This window comes from Vicugna pacos, chromosome 22, assembly GCF_048564905.1.
Source record: "Vicugna pacos chromosome 22, VicPac4, whole genome shotgun sequence".
NCBI lineage: Eukaryota > Metazoa > Chordata > Mammalia > Artiodactyla > Camelidae > Vicugna > Vicugna pacos.
In genome coordinates, this window is record NC_133008.1 from 12,341,488 (window position 1) to 12,355,908 (window position 14,421).

At 41.3% G+C, this 14,421-nt stretch overlaps 1 long non-coding RNA gene across 1 annotated transcript in view; it reads left to right on the forward strand.

The window, feature by feature from the left end:
• Positions 1-14,421, forward strand: part of LOC140688420 (uncharacterized) — a 28,116-nt gene that overhangs the window by 6,166 nt on the left and 7,529 nt on the right. Inside the window, exon 3 of the long non-coding RNA XR_012063101.1 lies at positions 7,169-7,295. This is a non-coding gene — a long non-coding RNA (uncharacterized lncRNA). The remainder of the gene's footprint in view (positions 1-7,168; positions 7,296-14,421) is intronic.

Here is a 14,421-nt window from a genome sequence, read left to right on the forward strand (position 1 = left end):
TCCAGTGGTCTGAGATATCTCAAGATTTCCCTTCCAAGAGGAAGGATGAGTTTCTACATCTGTTCCCTTCTACTACCAAGAAAGAAGCACAATGCTTAGTGAGCCTCTTTGGATTTGGGAGGCAACATATATCTCATTTGGCCATGCTGTTCTAACATATTTACTGAGTGACCCAAAAGGCTACCAGCTTTTAGTAGGAACAAGAGAAAGGCTATGATGCTGCTCCACCATTTGGGTCATATGACCCACATGACCCAGAAGATCCAAAGGTGCTTGAAGTGTCTGTTGAACATAGGGATCTATGTGGAGACTTCAGCAAGCCCCCATAGATGATTAACTGCTCAGACATTTAGGATTTTGGACCAAAGTTATGTCATCCTCTACAGAAAGCTACTCTCCTTTGAGAATGGTTTGCTAATGGACACTAGTGGCAACTAAACACTTGACTATGAGTCATCAAGTTACCATGTAACCTGTTCTGCCCATCATAGACTGAGTGCTGTCCCACTCATCCAGTCATAAAGTTAGGCATGCACAGCAGCACTTCACCTGCAGGTGGAAGTGGTATATGAGATCAGGTCCAGGTAAATCCAGAAGAGACAATAAGTTTCTTAGGCAAGGGGCCCAGATGCCTAGGGTCCCTACTCCCACTTCATTGCTCCTCTCTCTCAACCTGCATTATGGTAAACTGTATTTCTGAAGAAGGCCACAGTCATATCTCTTGCCCCATCAGTTCTTCTATAACCTTGACACTCCCCCATCAAGAAGTAGAGTCGGTGTACCCTCCCCTTGAACCTGCACCTTGTCCAGAAGAGTAAGGCAGAAGTGATGTCATGTGACTCCCAAGGGTCTTGGGGTTCTCACTCTTCGAACCTTGCCACCATACTATGAGAAAGCTCAGGCAGCCTGTGGGGGGCCTACCTGGAGAAGAACAAAGACCTGGCCCACAGTCCTGGCTACACTTCAGCCAACAGCCAGCACCAGTTCACCAGTCATTGAATGAGCCAAACTGAAAGTCCATCCTCCAGGCCCCAGTCAAGTTTCTCAACGGGCTATTCCAACATGGGCTAAAGACGAGCCATCCCTATTGAGCCTGGCCCAAAGAACCAATCCATGAGCAAGATAAGTGATTGCTGTTATTTTAGGCCACTAAGTTTTGGAGTGGTTAGTTATATAGCGATAGATAACTGATATACTCGTCTGTGTCCCTGAAAGACCATGGAGAAGGGACATTCTGTCAGCAGGCATAACTCTGAGCAATGTACCTAGTTGTTCATTCTGCCTAAAAAAGAGATGGCCAGAGGCACAGATCTACAGTGATTCATGGATAATTGTTTGGCTGGATGGTCAGGGACTTGGAGGGAGAATGATTAGAAAATTAGTGCCAAGGAGGTCTGGGGAATAGGTTTGTGGACAGACCTCTCTGAAGGGCACAGGATATGAAGATTTTAGTATTTTAAGTGAATGCTTAGCAAAGAGTCACCTAAGCAAAGAAGAATCTTAATTATCATACAGGCAAGGTGAACTGTTCCGCTACCATCAGTCAGCCTCTTTCTCCAGTGCCCCTATCCCTGGCCAAAAAGCTCATGAAAAAAAAAAAAAAGGCCAAAGTGGCAGAGACAGGTTATGCATGGGCTTAGCAACACGGATTTCCACAGCCCAACCTGCCAAGAGCAAAGACCCGCAATGAGCTTCTGATGTGGCCCCATTCCCCAGGACCAGTCATATGGTGTTAGAAGTAAGTTTATCTTGTTTTCAATGGGTCTCTTCTGTATTGGAAGGGATAGCACTTTGTTCTCACTAGATTAGATACTTAACTTTGTATGTAGATTTGCTTTCCCTGCCCACTTGCTTCTGCCAAAACCAACCTCCATGGAATTAATAGACTTTTAACTGTCATCGCATTCCATAATGCATCGACCAAGGAACTTACAAGACCAAGTGACTTACATTACAGCAAATGAAGTGTGGCGATAAATCCATGCCCATGGAACCCACTGGTCCCTTGTTTGCTGTCATCTGGCCTCATAGAATGGTATAGTGGCCTTGTGAAGATTCAGTTACATTCTCAGCCAGATGGCAACATCTTTTTGGGCTGGAGTAATGTCCTCCATGTTGCAGTAAATGTGCGAAATCAAGGGTTAGTATATAACCAGGATCCATGGAAATCTAGGAGTGAAATGGAATGGTAATCACGAGAAAAGCCACTCCCATTTCTACTCCTAGTGATCCCTAATACAATTTTTGCTTCTCATTCCCTTACCTTTGGGTTTTGTTGGTCTAGAGGTCTTAGTTCCTAAGGAAGGAATGCTTCCACCAGGGGACATAGCAATGATTCCATTAAACTGGAAACTGAGGCTTGTGCCTGGCCACTGAAGTCTCCTCAGGCAAAATGGGAGTTTCTGTACTGGCTAGGGTGATTGATCTTGACTATCAAAGGGAAACTGGGTTGCTAGTACACAATGGAGTCAGGAGGACTACGTCTGGAATGCAGTCATTCCCCTGGGAAGCATCTTAGTTCTCCCATGACCTATGATAAAATGTAATGAAAAACTACCTCAACTCAATAGCTCAGTATTAAAATTACAGGATGTCAAAGGTAGAGTGTGACTTAGCTAATAATCCAAAAGACGGGCTTTTATACTTTCTTTTTCATAGAGGGTTAGCATGTTTTTATTGTATGGGGGATAGTGGCCACGTGTTAGCCAGAGGTATGATTCTACTGCTGTCTTTATTTAGAAGATAACTATGGTTAATAGACATGAGGTGAACTGTGGTGGTTTTGCAGGATGCTAACCTGGTTAACTGGAACTATGTTACTTGGAATTCCCTTCCCTTAACTCTTAGGTTAAGGGCAGCCATAAGAAAAATGTGCATGAGGTTTGGACGATGAGAGTGAAACAGTCGCCATCAAGGCCTAAAGATGAATAGAGGGTTCCAGGTGCTGCTGCTGTTGGCTTATGTTGTCACACATTGGCTGGTTCCTTGGCTCTTTGCATCTTCTTCAGTTCTGGGTCCTGAGCCAGGTGCATGTGCAGCTTCTTCTGCATGTCACTCATGGCATCAAGGATGGAGGCTCTGAAAAACAGATGTGAGTTCCAGTATGTCTTCATGGCTTCCAGTTTGTCCCTTCTCTCTTCTGCTTCACATTCACTTTTTATTCCCAACATCTAGCCTTGTGGATCCACAACAACTTCAGTCCAACAATTAGACACAAAACCTTCCATAGGAAGCTGTCTTCACTGGCTCCCCTTTGTGGTCCTTGGCTAATGACTTCTTTCTGATCCTCTCACTGTCCCCTTCCAGACTTCTGTCTGTCCCAGCTAACCCTAACCTGCCCCTGCCTCTGAAAATTTCTCTGAAAAACAAGACAACAGTGGAGTTGCTTATGCTAAGCCCCATGTCACCAAACCAAGACTAGACTTCATTACAGTTTCAGCTTTCCCAGAAATGGAATCTCAAACCAGTCAATCAGGAATTGTGATCAACCAGTGATCAGCACTAGTTAGGTAATCTGCCTGATAGACCCCTGCCATCCCCTAAAGGAAAGTAACCTTGCAATAACCAACCCACTCTTTTGCCTGATATAACTTCTTTGTTCCTGCTCCCTTCTGTCTATAAAAGTGTTTCATTTTGTACAGCTCCTTGGAGCTCCTTTCTATGTGCTAGAGTGGATGTTGACCGATTCAAATAGATTTTTGCTCAAAAACACTCTTAAAATTTTCCATATGACTCAGTTTATCTTTTAGCATTTCAAACACACTTATATTTAAAATTATTTATTATTTCTGCAATTCAAATTTAACTGGATGTCCTGTATTTTTATTTGCTAAATTTGGCAGTTTTAATTGAGGAACAACAAACAATGATGTCTGGTATTACATATAGAATTACTATAGAAGTACCTGGTCATTTGTTCTGCTTAGAGAAAGACATAGCCAGAGGTGCAGACCTATAGTGATTCATGGGTAGCTAACTGGTAGGATTAGAAAAATCATCTATTTTAATTCCTAATGAAATAATAGATCCAGATCATAATCACAAGGGACACTCATTAGGTGGAGTATTGGTGAGACTCTTTATAATGCAGGGACCAAGGCCACACCACTTGAACCCAATGCTCAATCTTAGACTCTCGGAAAATAGGTAACAGACAGTATATGCATGACAGTGTGATGCAACAGGAAGCACACAAAGGTGCCTGTGAGCTCCACTGCCAACAGACAAATGGAACCTGAATCTAATCAGGTCTTGAGAATAACTACCAGCTTTCAGGAAATAATAGGGAATAGTGGAACAAGTTAGATGATATCAAGAGAACACAATCAACCAAATCTAAAATATGAAACATTCTATACTTTAAAAATAATTTGGTTTCTCTAACAAATCAAAGCATGAAAAAGAAAGGTGGAGGCTATGTTGGATAAAAGAGGCTTATGAGACCAAACAACCATGTGGGGCCTTGTTTGGATTCTGAATCAAATAAACCAAATATAAACAGCATCTTTGACCATTGGCTGGTGTTGAATACCTTATGACTAATCGAAGAAATGAGATCCATGGTTACAAGTTTTATACATAATACTGTTTCTTTTTTTCTCGTCCTCTCTCACCTCCTGTATTATATAGAGTAAGTTAAGATACTTAATACAGCATTGTAGTAAGTTTTATTATTTAGCACATAGATTTCCAGGCATCAATAGGTGATTATACTGAAAGAGGAATGAATTATCACTTAGAGATGCATGCAGTGACATTTGCGCCTCCTTTCTAGGATAAGCTCATTTTTGTTTGTATGAGGTATGAGTCCATTAAGAAAGAATGTTGGTTTTGGCTGTTATTTTTGTTTGCAAGATTTGTTGATAGAAGACTGTATATGGATGCTGCATTGCCAAAAGGGTGGATTGTAGCAGACAGTACAGATTGGCTCATTTAGCTCCATTCCAACCACTTTGTATTATGTCTTGCTGCCTGCTAAAAGCTGGAAAGCAAAACACTACATTTCCCAGACTCCCTTACAGCTAAAATTTTTCAGATGACCTACCTTTTGTTGAGCAGTGTGCCCATGTGAAGTTAGGACAGTAGAAATATTCTGTGGCACATGCCATAATTCTACTGTTTTTGCCAGCAAGCACAGTCCTAGAGGCATTTAGAGTTTCTATGGCATTTGTAGTGAAAGACCAAGGTCCAATTCCAGTTTTACGGGTGTTTAGAGGCATTCATTTTGACAGTGAAAATCAGGACAAAGGCACTGTGAGCCTAGAACCTGCAATTGTGATGATGAATTTCTTATTCCCAGCTTCCCAGTATGACAGAGGTGGCTGGCTCCCTCGGTGAGCCAGTTCTGTAATGTGGTTCTGAATTCATTTCTGGGAGCTCAATAGCTTTCCAAATCTTCTAGTGATTTTATAATAACTGGTAATAAATCTGTTTCCAGCTAGAGTGGATTCTGTTATCTGCAATGGAATCTTGACCCATACAATTGGTAATACCCAGAGTTAGTGTGGGTTCAAGGAAACAAACCCTTTCACATTCCAGTGATTGGAATATAAATTGATTAATCGTTATAGTATTTCTCGTATCTTTAAAATCTTATCCTTTGATCCCGTAATTAATTCTAGAGCTGTATCCTAAGAAAATAACCAGAGATGCACTAGAAGGTTTGTAATACATATAAACAATGACAGTATTTGGCAGTTGTTCAAAACAATGTTTCAAACCACAGTGAATGATATGGGAAGTATTCAAGATGTCATGTTAAATGAAAAAGGCAGTCTATATGCATACATATTTCAGTATTATGGATGAAATGACATGATGCTTGAATGTGTTGAAGATACTTCAGCAAAAAATAAATAAATAAATAAAAGCAATTGAGGGAGATAGATGAGACACAATTGTCAAACTGTTGATAATTACTGAAGCCAGGTGCTGGGCACATGGAGATTCATTATAGTTTTCCCTTTACCTCTTTTGTATGTTTGAGACTTTCCATAACATGAAGTTTTTAAAATTTAAGGAGAAAACAAAGCAGAAAATAAAATTATATATATAGTATGTGCCCAATTTTATATTTGTATATACACATATGTATGTGTATATACATACACACATATACACAGAAAAGAGACTAAAAAATATGTCAATGTGAAAAGATCAGTGGCTGCTAAGTGTTGGGGGGCAGGGAGGGATGACCAGATAGAGCACAGAGGACTTTTAGGGTAGTGGAATCATTCTGTATGTGACACTATAATGGTAGATACTTGACTTTATACAGTTGTCCAAACTTATAGAATGTGTAACACTCAAGAGGGAAACATATGTCAACTGCAGACTGTGGGTGATGATGGGCTGGTATAGGCCCATCAATCGTAAGAAATGCCCCGCTGTGGGCATGATGATGAGGAAGGCTGTGGTATGTAGGGGCAGGGCATATATGGGAAATCTCTGTATCTCACTCAACTTCGCTGTAAACCTAAAACTTGTCTAAAAAATACACTATTAAAAAAATACATCAAAATGTTAACAGAATTTATCCCTGGGTTGTGGGATTAGCCTAATGTTGATATTTTGAATTATGTATGTGTTATCAAATTGTGTATTATAAGTATTAAATCAAAGGGTGTTGGTTTAAATCAAACTAACCCCCAAGATAATTTAGAAATTACTTTGACTGCAAGAATGCCACATTTTGTTTAGTAAGTCTGACCGGTAAAGATCAGTGGTCGAAGGGGCCACTTAAGGGTCTCCTAGAACAAGGAAAAAGTTATTCTCAGCCAGTGACAAGAGTAAGCTTCCACACACAATGGTGCAGATGAGCTGTCTGGGGACGAGAAGCACATGAGATGGCTTGTTTACAGATTGGCGGGTTTAGCAGCAATCCAGTTACACTCCAAGTAACTAGAAACAGTGCACAGTCTCAGAGAGTGAGGAAGGAATGTACTCATAACTTAGAAGCTTAAAGCCAGACCCTTTGTTCCCTGCGCTGCCTGATGGGAATCAAAAGGGATTCTATCCTGCCTGGGTAGGGATGGCCAGGGATGTATAAACGGCGCTGGCCTCTCTCCATGCAGGGCTGCCTATCTGGAAATAATGTGTTGATCTTATTCCTGTTTTCATAGATGCTTTTCTGTAATTTAATTCACTGAAATTCTGCTTCTTTGTCCAGTTAATCCAGCAGATATTTATGAAGTCTTACTGTGTGCCAGGTGAGAGGAGAGAGAAATCACAGACAACTCCTAGGTTTGAGGGCTGCATGACTAATGGTCCACAAATGGAGATGAGAAGACCTGGGGGTAAGTCATGTTTGGACTGGGAGTGATAAGACAAGAGTCTGTTCTGGAGGTGCGAAATGTATAATGCCCGTTAGTTGTTGTCGGGAGGCGGCTGGATGTAGGAGCCTTGGGGGTTGGGGGAGAGGACAGGGATAGAAAGAGAATTCCTGGGGGTTCGGTCAGCGCACATCAGTGTCCTGAGCTAGGTTCACCGTCAGTATTCAGATTCTGAAAGCCTGAGGATCTGCCCCTGTCTTGCGATGACCCTTCCCTGAGGAGTAGATTCCTCTCCTCGCTGAGCTCTGCTCTCTTGGTGAGTTAGAAGAGTGAAAAACTTACAGAGTAACAGCAGAGGGCGCTGTGAAACTAAACTGCTCCTAAAGCCCAGTAAACATTTATGACGTACCAGATCAGTTTTAGCTCACTGACATATTAAAATAATTGAAAGTCTCTACCATTTCTTGGCTTGTAACCTAAAATAAATCAGAATCTTTAATAGTTAACTTGAAACAGCACAAGCTTTGTCCTGAAATGCATATAAATACAGTTAACAAATATTAAAGAACAAACCGATTTACATGATGGAGTTTATCTTTGAAGACTTCTTTAAATTCGCAGTGATTAGCAAAGAGCTGGCATTTCAGGAAGGATTTATTTTACGCTTAACTAGACGCAGAGTAAAATTCTGACCAAGTATTCTCTGAGCAAGAGTTGAGAATAAAATATGGACATTCATGGCAGTAAACGTCTTCATTGACAAGTGATATTAGTAACTTTTCCCTCCCAACATGGTATAAAGTAGTTCTGATGACACAAATTACTCGTAGGGCTTGAATGACATTAAACCAAAGGACAACAAAGGGCAAAGTAGTAAATATATGTGCAGTTCAAAATTTAAAAATAAATTTATTTATGCATTCACTTGCAGCTTCCCACAGGATTAAATGAGATAGCTTGCCTAGTACTTGTGAAATACTTAGCACAGAGCCCGGCACACAGCAGCCACTCCAGAAATGCTAGCTCCTTTGCTCTCTTTATTGATTCTCTTCTCAATTTACTTCTTATAAAAAATATTGTATTTCCCACGTAGATTAGTAACATTAAATCTCACTCTCTATTATTGATTTGGCATGTTAGGAACGCAAAAGATAAGATGCAGGGGCTCCTGGCAGAGAAAAGCAAACTTTCAATTGAGAAATCATTCTGTGGGTTTACTGTTGTTGCTGTTTGTTTCTGATAATGTGCAATTACAGAAATTTACCAAGATCCTTTTAAGCGGGCCATGTCCTGCTTTCAGAGTCAGTTTGCTCAGGCATAGATCAACTCAGAGACTGACTGTCGCCTTGTTATTGAATTAGAGCGATATTTTTGACAAGTACGGCAGCCACATCATCACTTTAATCACCCGATAATCCACTGTGTCTCTTTATGCTAATAAATAAAACATCCTTCGTTAAATATTTCCTAGTAAGCAATAGCAGACCTGTAATCTCCACCCCTATATGTTACAAAGTAAAATGATATAACAGTAATCAAATCAAATCAAATCATGTCTAGGAGTTTTATAGACAACTAATAGCTCTGATTGCAAAGTGCACATCAGATACCCATCGCAGGGTGCTTTTCTCTTTAATATAATGGACTATGCATATTTCACTAACTGTCTCATGATATCAAATGAATTTAACAAGATGATTATGTAGGTCAAATTACTTAGTAAGTTCTTTTTAGAATGGCTTTTAGACCTATTATGACTTTTAATGGTGCAATTTGTTAAATGATTGGAATTTCTAGAATCCTGCCTGCAAGTGCCTGTCACAGACACTTGCTCTGCCCTGGTGATCTATTTTTAACACCTACTTCTCGCTGGTGGCAATTGAAACAAAAACGACCACCGAAGAGCGACTTCTCCCGGCTCAATTCCTCATTTTCAATTATTTAAACTGCTTCCTTATTGCCAAATTATTATCTGAATATCCTACTTTCTAGAGTAGCCTGCTGACCAAATTTCTTTTACCTCAATATGAAGATGTCCTGAGAGTTCTTTTTTCCCCCCTAAATATTAAATGTGACCCTGCTTAATTTATCTCAGGAACTATAGACAAAATATTACCAAAGTTTAAACTTTTTAAAGTAGTGAGTTAATTCTTTTGTTGTACCTCTGTGATGGTAAATTTAAAGGAAAAACTAATGATATACAATAGAAATACTCAGTCTTTGCCCTGTTAGTATTGTCTCTGTCTGGATTATATTTGCAGGTATTTTGATTTTACTCAGTTTAAGAAAGCCTGCTATTCAAGTTAAGTTTTTAAAAATTTCCTACCAAAAATCACATACTAATCTTTTTATTTCCTATCTTTAAAAGTTATTTTATTCAGTGACTTGAAAATGCCTTCATGTAACAATTAGAAATCAACATCCCTTTTAAAACTAACCTTCTGTGTCTGGTTTCGCCACACCTTACATGGACATTCTCCTAAAACTTCAAGTAGCCTTAAAATCGTAGTGCTTCCTGGTAATTCTGCTCAGTAACAGAAAGCTTCACATCCCAAAGTTTGATATTCTTCTTACTGTAGAGCAGAGAGCATTCTGGGGCAGAAGAAGTTCCAGATGCATTTGGAAGATGGTGGTTCTGTTTGTTCTCCACCCCTGGACTCATGAGATGACCCTGTGAGAGTCCCATGGCCCCTCAGCCTCTGGTCACAGCTTGGAAATGAGGCTAACAACTCTTGATTCCTGCTCCTTGGGGTCATTAGAAGGCTTAATGAGCTCATCGTGCACATTCTCATTTCTCTTTCATGCCTTCAGTGAGGCCTAGGAAGCGGGCTGAGTAAAAGCAGGCTATGGAAGACTGCTTGTATGTCTGGGTGAAACTCAACCGTAGAGCAGTGTTATTTAATTTTTCTACTTCTTTCAGTTCAATGGATACAACATTCACAGCCCTCTCTAAGCCCATCAACCACAAAAACTTAATTAGATATTGTATCTCCTTGGTTTAAAATAGTATTTAATTTTGCATAATGTGTTCAGCCAAAATATTAGGATTCCCTAAACAGAAATGTTCCCTCTATTTTTTCCCCTCGGGCTTTTATTTCAATTTTTTTGTAGCTTTTAAAAAAATTGTTCTCCTTAAAGTATGATTTCGGCAGTTTCCCTCTGTGAAACATCACCAACTCCCCTGCTACCGCTACTTAATTGAAGATGTAATCCCCACTTAGTGACTATGCAGCCTCCCAGATACCAAGTGCGGCAACGAGTAAATATTAACATTCTGGTTAAATGTGCGCTAACTCTTATTCCTTTCCCCCCACAAATTGTCTTCCAGCTCCTCCGAGTGTCATCTAAAGTGAGATGATATTAACTGAGACTTACATGGGGCTTGGAGCACTGGAGTTGAAATTAATGGGCAAATATCCTTCTCACTTACAGAGTAAATGAGCACTCTATCTTTGGGCCATTCCCGGGTGTTACAGACAGGCTCAGACAGAGGGGGCACGTCCAATGAAGAATGCCACACTTCAGGCCAAATTCAAGCCCTTTTCTTGCTTGATGGACCCAAAATAAAATTAAAACAAATTTCGAAATGAATAAGCAACCCTCAGAACACAATGGGTCGGGGCTGCATCAAACCCGGCCTGCGTTGGCCTCTCACTGAGTTTTCCAAAACACTTTGGCGCTGTTTCAATCCCTGGGAATCCTTGTGTTCAGTGAATTTGCTTTTTTGTTGCAAGACATCGCAGTGTCATCTATGGGATGAACACTGAGGCTGATGTGACAGGACACCCCGGGCTTCCAACCCAGGTAGCTCAAAACAGAGCCCAGTTCAGGTGGAAACTTGAGTAGCTGGTTTGCCTTCCTTGTGGCCGACCTTGATGGCTCCCTGAAGAAACGTTCATCTCTCAGATGACAGCAGAGGGCACCAGAGTCTACCACAAGGCCAAGTAAGGCTCTCAACGTCCTTTCACCACGAATGTGCGGCATCTAAAGCTCAGGAACATCGCGATTTTTTTTTTAAAGAGATTTTTATCCTCCAATCATCTTGTCTGTGCAAGCTTGCTGTTAGGGAGACTGGCTGGAGGACGCCCTCCTTGCATTCCGATCTGCATGGAGGTGGTTCTGGCGCGCACGTCCCTTTAGCGTCTACACATTCGTGTACATAAACCCATATAGATCATTTTTAATCAAAACTGGAAGAAAAAGTATTGTACAACAGCAGCCTCAATCCTTCTGAGGGCCCTGTGCCGGAGATCTTAAGGGGTTTTGTGAACATCTGCTCAGTATCAGTCCCCTACGAAGAAATTATTCTTACGTTCATTTGAAAGACAGGTAAAGTAACAGTCAGACTGCCAAGGCCACTTGCTCCAAATGACAAAAGCAGACTCCATCAGTGAAATGATAAAGCATGGGAGTGCAGTTAGCAAAGGCTTTCAGAGTCAGACAAGCATTCATTTGTTATTCCAAATAGCATTTAAGGCTGACTTTAGTTATGGAGGCCAAAAACCATGGTTAAAAGGCCGCTTCTTTCCTGAAGCACCTGGGAAGCTTCCAGGCCATTAACCGTGCTCAGCGGCAGCTTCAGTTTATTCTGAAAACATTTGTTACGGAGGAAGACATAGGAAGTGAGTCACATCGCTTCCTGGCCCGTCAAAATGTGGGAGCTGGATCTAGCTGTGTCCTGAGCATGAAAATTCTGTCCTTATCAGAGGGGCCCTGCCAGGCCTCTGTCCTGGGCTTTCTCTAATAGAAGAGTCTGGAAAGGATTAATTTTAGGATAAGGCTCTTTGCTGCTTTCTTCGTTTGATTCTCCTTTGCATTCCATTGAGGGGCTTAGAGTGTGACATTTTGCAAACTCAGGTTTATAAGATACATTTAACTGTTTCGCTCCACAGCAAGTCAGTTTCTTTTATGGGCACCATTTTGCCAAAGGGCAGGAAGTTCATCTCAATCAAGTCTTGATTTCAATGGGTTGCTCTCAATTTGGGGAGGCTACGGAGCATCAGGGCAAGCCAGACATTTGTCTTCAGCCACTGTCCTAGCATGCTGCATCCGGGGTGATGACCATTATCTAACTTTGGTCTTGGGCCCATGAAGGATGCTGCCATAGTATCATTCTTGACCATAAGGCCCCTCTGGATATCCCTCTGAGCTCATCCAGACACCCCTCCTCCTGTGGCATATGGGAGTCATCTTACATAGCTCCTCTGCTGCCTGGGGTGCAGGACACTCTGGAAGGTGGCCTCAGGCCCATCTGTCTACTACACAGCCATTTGTGCCACAGTACTTTGAACGGGAAGCAGGGCACAGGCTTCCCTGGGACAGACTTCTCCCAGAAATCTGAATTTTCTGCTGTCCCCTTATTTGCAACTTCATTTTGCTCCCTTCTCCAGCCTGAGAAGCTTCAGCCAGCTTTGCTCTGTGTGACTTCTTACCTCCTCTCCCAAACCTACTGCTCAGGCTCATAGTTCCCCTCAGAGCTTGGACTTTGAAACTCAAAAGATTTTTCTTCATCCTCCTACTGTGACATCCCTTCCCTGAGGCGAGGATGCCACCTGGTCTTATTAACTGAATGAAGGAAAGAGTTGAGGGGAAGGCAGGGTACAAGGAATTACAGGAAGAGAAAAACCTCAGTTGAAAAATTCAAATTATTCTCTTAGCCCATATACATTAAAATCAATCATTCATTAAAATATAAATAGAGAATCAGAGACAAAGAAAGTGCAATAGACGTAGAAAATCAAGCCCAGAGGAAAGAAAAGAATTTAACCTACAGCTCATGTGGAAAACATATAACTGAGCTTAAAATTTGTCTCTGAGCTTCCTGGCAGCCAAAGGGAAAAAAAAAAGGAGATACAGTCAGTTATATATTCTTATTTTCAAAACAGAAAATATACAAATTCATCAAGAGAAATAAAGAGGTTTTATTTTGCTCTGGATTTCAAAAGAACTGTCACTTGGGACCTTGCAATGGCAGCCCCAGGGAAATATGAGGAAGTTGACATCAGGGCAATGCAGAAATGAGCTGCAGGCTTTTCTGTAGCTCTGGTTACTCCAGACCAGAAGCTTGAGTCAGAGCAGAAGGGTTGCTTGGCTGGCTTGGCATCGTATTAGCTAGCTTGCTCCTTCCTTCCTTCCTTCCATCCTTCCTTCCTTCCTTCCTTCCTCCCTTCCTCCCTCCATCCCTCCCTCCCTTCCTCTTTCTTTCTATTTATTCCCTTTAAAAAAACATTTTAAAGTATTAAATTTTGGAATTGATTTTTTAAAAATACACACAGGGGAAGAAAAAAAAGAAAATTCAAACACCAAGAAGGAGCACAGTGGTGAAAAGTCTGTCATTCTCCATTCTTATCTCCCAGCCTCCAACTCCCCTCCCCACCGCAGTCTTAAAGCCAGTTCCTCCATCCTTCCATCCAGAGTTGATCTGTGCATGAGTTTACAGTATTTAGCCTATCTCATCTTTTTTTTTAATAGAAATGTAAGTTACTGTGAACACCATTCTGTTCCCTTTCTTTTCTCTTTGCAGTCTTGTGAGGTAACTATGTTTCGGTCTGTTTTTTTAATGGTTGCGTAGTATTCCATGGCGTAATTATTCTGTATGCTATTGAATGTCTCCTGTTGATATTCATTTAGGTTGTTTAAAATGGGTTGCTTTTTTAAGTGGTGCTGCAATGAATTACCTTGATGGCAACAGCAGAGCATTAAACCAAGTGCAGGCCTCTTCCAAACTCGGGGCCCGGTGCGACCACACAGATTACACACCCACAAAGCTGGTCCTGCAAGTGGGTAGAACAGAACAATGGAATATCAGGTAATCATTAAAACATGACAAGCCTGAGACATGCACCAGGACAGGAAAACACACATGAAAAAACCCCATCAAACTGTTGTTGCACACAGCCTGTAACTTCACAGACATGGATATGCTTGAGGTAACAGAGACCAGACGTGTTGTTTTGGCATCTCAGAAGATAGAGCTGAGGCACCAAGAATTATTAGTTAAACCATATGAACTTGCTCCGGTTAGAGCTGGCAATTTCACAGGGCTCTGTGTAGCTAACCCCACCTTGCTCTGTTCAGGCTTCCCCAAAAGCAGCCACTGAGACAAGGGCTGTGGTGGGAGTAGTTATTTGGCAGTGATCCTAGGAGGCAA